This window comes from Terrapene carolina, unplaced genomic scaffold, assembly GCF_002925995.2.
Source record: "Terrapene carolina triunguis isolate 2854851 unplaced genomic scaffold, T_m_triunguis-2.0 Scaffold50788, whole genome shotgun sequence".
Classification (NCBI taxonomy): domain Eukaryota; kingdom Metazoa; phylum Chordata; order Testudines; family Emydidae; genus Terrapene; species Terrapene triunguis.
The window spans coordinates 1-6,484 of record NW_020715139.1 but is presented as its reverse complement, the minus strand read 5'-3'; positions in this window follow the sequence as shown (position 1 = coordinate 6,484).

The window sequence follows — 6,484 nt, the reverse complement described above, 5'->3', positions numbered from 1 at the left end:
AAAGGAAAACACATCACTCTGCTCTGTGGCAGGAAACATCACAAACTGTGTCTCTGGAACGTCAGGGCAGTTCACTCTGTTCCTTGTAGGTCCCAGGCCTCCTTCTCAGGCCCTGGCTGTGCTGCAGGGATGCTGCGTATTGGACACTTGCTCTGATGGTGGCCACACACCTCCGGGCTTTGGGTGGTGGGACCCTTCTTCCCAGCGTCAGCCCCCTGTTGGGTTAAGATCCCCCTCCCAGTCTGGCCTGCAAGGACCCTTGGCTGGGGGTGGCTTTCTGCGCTGGGCCCTTTGCCCAGAATCCCCCCTTGGCTGGCCCCACTTGCTCACCACACCTGGCTCTGTGGCTGCAGCTCTGCTCCCAGCACAGGTCTGCTCTGCAGGCTGCTTCTGTGACTCTGCTCCCAACTCTGACCTGCTCCCTGGGCTGCTTTTCTGGCCCCTCTGGCTGGCGCAGCCCTGCTCCCCAGCTCAGCTTGGGCCCCTGCTCTCTCCTTAGCTCGGCCCCACTCTGCCTGACCCAGGCAATTCCAGCTCACACGGAGGATGAGGACAGGACCCACCCTGGCCTCCTGACTCCCTGATTATCCTGCCCACCCTGTCAATCAGGCTGACCATGGCCTCCCCCCATTCTTTTAGTACTGGGAGCTAGCCAACCAAAACACCCCCACTGAATGTTAGTAAGGTAGGGTGACCAGATCAGAGGAAGAAAATATCGGGACATGGGGGGGAGGGAAGCCGAGTGCTGCCGGAGAAGAAAAAAAAAAAAAAGCTGAGTGCTGCTTGCTGCCGGTGGAGCAAAAAAAAACCGCTGGCAGAGCGAAATATCGGGACAAATTGCGTCCCGACCGATCTCTGGACAAACAGGACAAACAGCTAAAAATCGGGACGGTCCCAATTTTATCGGGACGTCTGGTCACCCTATAGTAAGGGGACAACTGTCCCCTTACATTTGTCTAAGTCCCAGGTGAGCCTGTATCTCTGTAGTGTTTAGAAATGTGAGCCGGTTTGGAGTCATTAAACCGAGAGGGGACGTCTCTTTCTACCAGACATGCTCTAGCTCAGCCAGAAGTTAGCAGCTCAATGCAGGGAGCCCTGGGGGAGGCTCTCTGGCCTGGGCTCTGCAGACGCTCTGACTAGATGGTCCCATTGGTCCCTTCTGGCCTTGAAATGCACGACTATGAAAATAAACTGCCCTGGAAACCTCAGAGAACAGACTAAATGGAGAGAGAGAAAGAGAAAATGAGGCAGGTTACCATGCGAGGACAAAAATAACTTTGTGTGAGCGGGTTCTTCAATCCCACATCATAGAGTGTGATACGCCTCCGCCCCGCTGGGCTGCTACCTTGGGGTCAGGCCTGGGGAGAGCTCACTGCTGAACGGGGCAAGAAGTGTTTGCACAGGGGACTCTGCAGATGCTCAGGGCGCTGTCGGCTCATCCTGTGGTTCCCTCTCTGCACGGCTGCATGGCGCAGCTGGACTGTTTTTTCAGAAAGTCACTGAGCAGGAGCCACTATTCACGGCACCAACTCTCCTCTTCCTTCCCTCTTCTGAGCAACAGCCGGTCACTCTCTAGTCCCGCAGCGTCTGGCTCCATTAATACCCCCTTCAGGGCTGGGGAGACGGGTGTAATTCAGCCATGCCTGCCATGGGATTTGCGCCAGGGGAAGGGAGGCTGGATCTAGTTCAGAAGGAATAGAGGGTGAGACTGTCTGTGAGATCAATTAAATCCCCTGTGGCAGATTTTCCAGCTTGTGTCTCTGACATTTTCCCTGTTTCCCAGTCCTGTCCCATCCAGGCTTTGGCTGACATAACCCAGGGTCATTGGCCTTCCAGGCAGGTACAAGGCTGGTCATCGTCACCCAGGCTTTGGGAGGGCTGGGGGCTAAAGGGAGGAAGGATAATATAGCTCCTAGGGCAGTGGATTGGGGATCACAAGCCATTGGTTCAATCTCTCACTCAGTTGTTGACTCCTGTGAGCGCTGAGCTCAGTCACTTAGTCTATCCGTGCCTCAGTTTCCCCATCTGTGAAATGAGGATGAACTTCCCTACCTCTTGGGAGTGTGTGAGGATAAAACCCATTAATGATTGTGACGGGCTCAGATACTCCAGTGACACGGGGTGCACAAGGACAGAAAGAGCATTGATGGGAGGAGCTGTTTATCCCAGGGCTTTGCTATACATGGGGAAATTTACAAGTATAATTAAACTGTTACAGATTTGCTGGTATAACATCCATGGGGACACTCTTATTGTGGAATCAGAGCCTTTGTCAGGTGTATTCATAGATTCTAAGGCCAGAAAGGACCCCTGCGATCATCTAGTCTGACCCCCTGTATAACACAGGCCAGAGAACTGCCCCCAAATAATTCATGTTTGAACTAGAGCTTCTCTTTTAGAAAAAACGTCCATGCTTAATTTAAAAACTGCCAGTGATGAAGAATCCACCACAGCCCTTGGTAAGTTTTTCCCATGGTTAATTATCCTCACTCTTGAAAATTTATGACTTATAGTTTGTATTTCTTCCAAAACAAGATAAGATAAACCAGAAAAAGGCTCTTATACAAGACCCAGGTGTGCACAGGGACTTAAACTGGTATAACTGGAGTGGTATAAATTCACCCCTTAGCTGATACCACTTAACATCCCAGGAAGCATTATAGTGGCAGGAGTTGTGTGTTTTATGGAGGTAAATGCTGTGTCCAGTCCATCTGCTTTGGGAACATGTCAGGGTGCCCACAGCTTTCACACAGCTGCCTCTGTTACCTCGGGACAAAATGATAAATGTTCACCCTGCAGGGAAGGTTTGGGCAGCTGAGAACTTGACTGGCCGCTCGGCGTCTGCACAATGTGGTTATGTCAGAGGAGCTTTATCACAAAATCCCCATCACAACTGGCACTGATCGCTCTTGATTGCAGTCTCACCCGAGGGCCAAGGATAGAATGGGCCGTGGGGATTCAGCCCCTCGTACCCCTACAGCTGGTCTCACACACAGATTCAGCACATGCATAATTGGCACAAGCACTTCTGGCCAAACCTTCCAAAATGGCCAGTGATTTTGGAAGCCCAACTTGGGGCACCTTAAGGAGTGACAGACAGACTGCACTGAGCCCCCTCCCCACCCCCCAGCTGGAAATCGGCCCCTTTAAGGTGGCTTAAATGGTGCACCCAAAATCTTTAATTGTTTTTGAAAGTCTTGGTCTCTGTGCTTATCTGTCTATCAAGCTCCATATATATCCTCTATCGATCTGTCTATCCACATACATAACTGATAGATCCTTGGGGGCAACAGTTTTAGGAAGAAATCACTGGAGACACAGAGAGCTGTAAACCTTGAAAGCAGCCATTTATTGCCACACACTGAACTAACCAAAAACCAGCCAAAACTGGCTGGGCTATCCCCTAATAATCTAACTCAGTTGCCATAGCTATCTATCTATCTATGGATCTATCTATATCTCTCTCTCTATTGCGGGCTCTGTGCAGCTGACTCCTTTCAAGTCTCTTTTAAAGCACTAGCCTAGAGAAGACACCTGGTCATTTCTTTACTATATGGAGCCGTCTCTCTGCTCCTTTCAGGGTCTGTGCAGTGAGGCAGCTGCGGAGTCTGTGCAGCAGGAGGAACTTACTTTGCAGATGCTCTTGCTTCACATATCTCTTTCTGGAGCTCTGGCTCCGGTAGGGTGAGGTGAGTTCCTCTTCTTCACATCCCGCTATGCACTGTTCATGATCCCGTCATCAACCAACCTCCCCATGGTGGGGATTTTCCATGATCTTCTTCATTGTCTGAGCTGCAAGCAGTGCATGACCGCAATCCAAGGGTGCCAGCAAGGTCAGACTACAGCACCCGGGATCACTCGGGATTACAGCCATCAATATTTTGTGATCTAAAAATGACCATTTTTAGAAAGTGAGAGGTTTTGTCAAACATTTTCATTTTTTCCAAAGTTTCCATTTATTCAAAGAAAAGTTTAAAATGTTTTTGTTTTGTTTTTTAAAAACAACAATTGGATTTTTTTTTAAATTGAACATTTTCATGTTTTCACGATTTTTTTTTAAAGGTTTCACATTTTGGATTTCCTCTCCCTTCCTTTTTTCCATTTTCCCACCAAGAAAAGAGGAAAAAATGGGAAAAAATTATTTTAAAACAATTGCAAAAAATATTTACCCTTTTCACCTTCCTGTTTTCTGGGCACTGGTTATAACAGGTAGTCTCAAACTGACCCTTACCTGAGCATCTGAGCTCCTCCAAATATCCCCGTCTAGCTGGTCTGCAGAGCTGACTCCATCCCAGTGGTGAAATGTGCCCAGCCACCATCCCAGGACAATCCACTTCTACATCAATTATTCCCTGCAAAGTTGATCTCCAAAACTGTTCTGCCTTGTACTCCTGACTGAATTCCCTTGCGGACCTCAGCTGCTTGCAGACATATGTTAATGTCTATTCATAAGATTTTCTTTCTGTCTCACTTTTTTTGGCCTTTTGCCCTGATTCTCCCACTGCTTAGCCACACTGATTCCAGCTCCCCACCTGCTCAGAGGTCACCTCTGGATGCTCTTTCTTAAGTGCCTTGTGTTCTTCCCCATCCGGCAGTGACCTCTCAGCAGGGACAGCAGACCCCTCAGGAGCCCAGAATGGTGAGCAGGAGCAGTCAGGGCAGAAGTGGCTGGAGCTGAGTGTTGAGGATGGGGCGGAGGAGAATAAGCAGGTGGAAAAGTCCTGTGGTAGGTGTCCTTTGGGGGTGGGGGAGAATTCACCCCTCTGCAGATGATCCCACACAAGGTCCAGACCCCAATTATGTCTCTTTTATGCCCAGAAGGTGAATTACCCCCTGGGGGAGCTGGGTCCTTCTCACCAGGGACTGGAGACCGGGGTGGAGGCAAAAGGTTCAGGCTCATCCAACATCCCAGGCCCCCAATCACTCAGTGACTTTTCACCCTGATCCAACTGTGCCTTCAGTCGGGGGGCTGTCTCAGTCCCCAGGCAACGAGATGGGACGGGGGGGTGTTTCCTCAGTCCCCTTCAGTTGTCAATCTTCCAGCCCTAGAGATACTGAGGTTGGGGCAGGGAAGGGGGGCAGTGCCAGGCAGGAAATGGGGAGTGGTGATGAACATCAGACCTTAGGAGGGGACAGAGCAGGTCAGACAGAGGCTGTGATGTCTCCGCTGCCTGAGTCCTACAGAGCCCAGGGAGTCTGGGAACAGGGAGAGGTGCTGGCTGGAGCATCCAACCCTGGGGAGCAGACAGGGGCAGATCAGAGAGAGAGTGAGACTGGAGCTTCCCTTCTGCTGAAGTCAGAACAGGGCAGAGGGGGCAGATGGGAGCAGGGAGTGACGGCGGATTGTCCCCTCCAGACTCTGTCTAGAGCAAAAGAGACTGGGCTGTTTCCATCCCAACTGGTTCCCCCACTACCCAGATGATCCTGTCTCTGTGCCTTTTGCTTCACGGTGAGTATCCGGGAACCGGTGTTAATTCGTAGCAGGTTGGGAGGAAACAGAGCTGAGGACAGCACTTGGCCAGGAGGCAGGGAGAGAAATGGGAACCAGTGTAAACACTGAGTGTGAGAGCTACTGGGCCACATCCCCGGCTGGTGTGAAAGTGTCTCTCCACTGGAGTCAATGGGGACATATCTCCAGCTGGTGTAAATCAGTGTAGCTCAATTGGAGTCAATGCCGGTTTACACCAGCTGAGGATCTGGCCCTCTAGAGAGCTGAAGGGAAAGGCGGTCGCAGCTCAGCCAAGGTCTGTGTGTGCGAGGAACCTGCCATGCCCCAGATCTAACGTCCTGCCTGGTTTCCTTCTTCAGCAAAACAGGAATCAAGAATTTATTTTCCTTTCCATTAAAGGCAGTTTTTGTCCCTGCAGAGGGACCTCAGACAAGGGGGAGATTTTATCTCCAGCACTAACCACACGGCACCTTTCTGTTCCCAGCTCTGAGTCCCAGCAGCCGGAAGATCTGCTCAGCTCCCGGTGAGTCCGTCTGTCTGTCCCCTCACACACTCATGCCGGAGGGGTTTGTTTTGATAGAAAAGGCTTCCAGCTACAGAAGATTATTGTTAATTATTTTTATTTCTGTGGCCCCCAAACACCCCTCCCAGGGATCAGGGCCCCATCGCGCCAGGTGCTGCACACCCCTATGTGAAGCTTTGGTCCCTGCCCCCAAAGAGCGGACAGTCTCAGATCTGACATTATCCCTCTGTTACCCAGATGTGCTCAAATAAGAGGCTGCTCCAGAGACTTTGTGCAGACCCCACAGCCCTTGAGCAGAGTGAGCTCCTCCTGCCCTGCCCCAAAAAGAGCTAACTGCATTGTGCTCTATGCACATGGGCTATCCCACCCATCGCTCGCATAGGGCCATGCATCCCACACGGTGTTCACACCCCACTCAGCACGGTCCCTGCTATGCCCTTCCTGTGTTCAGTCACTGTCATAACTATAAAGGGAAGGGTAACAGCTCTCCTGTGTACAGTACTATAAAATCC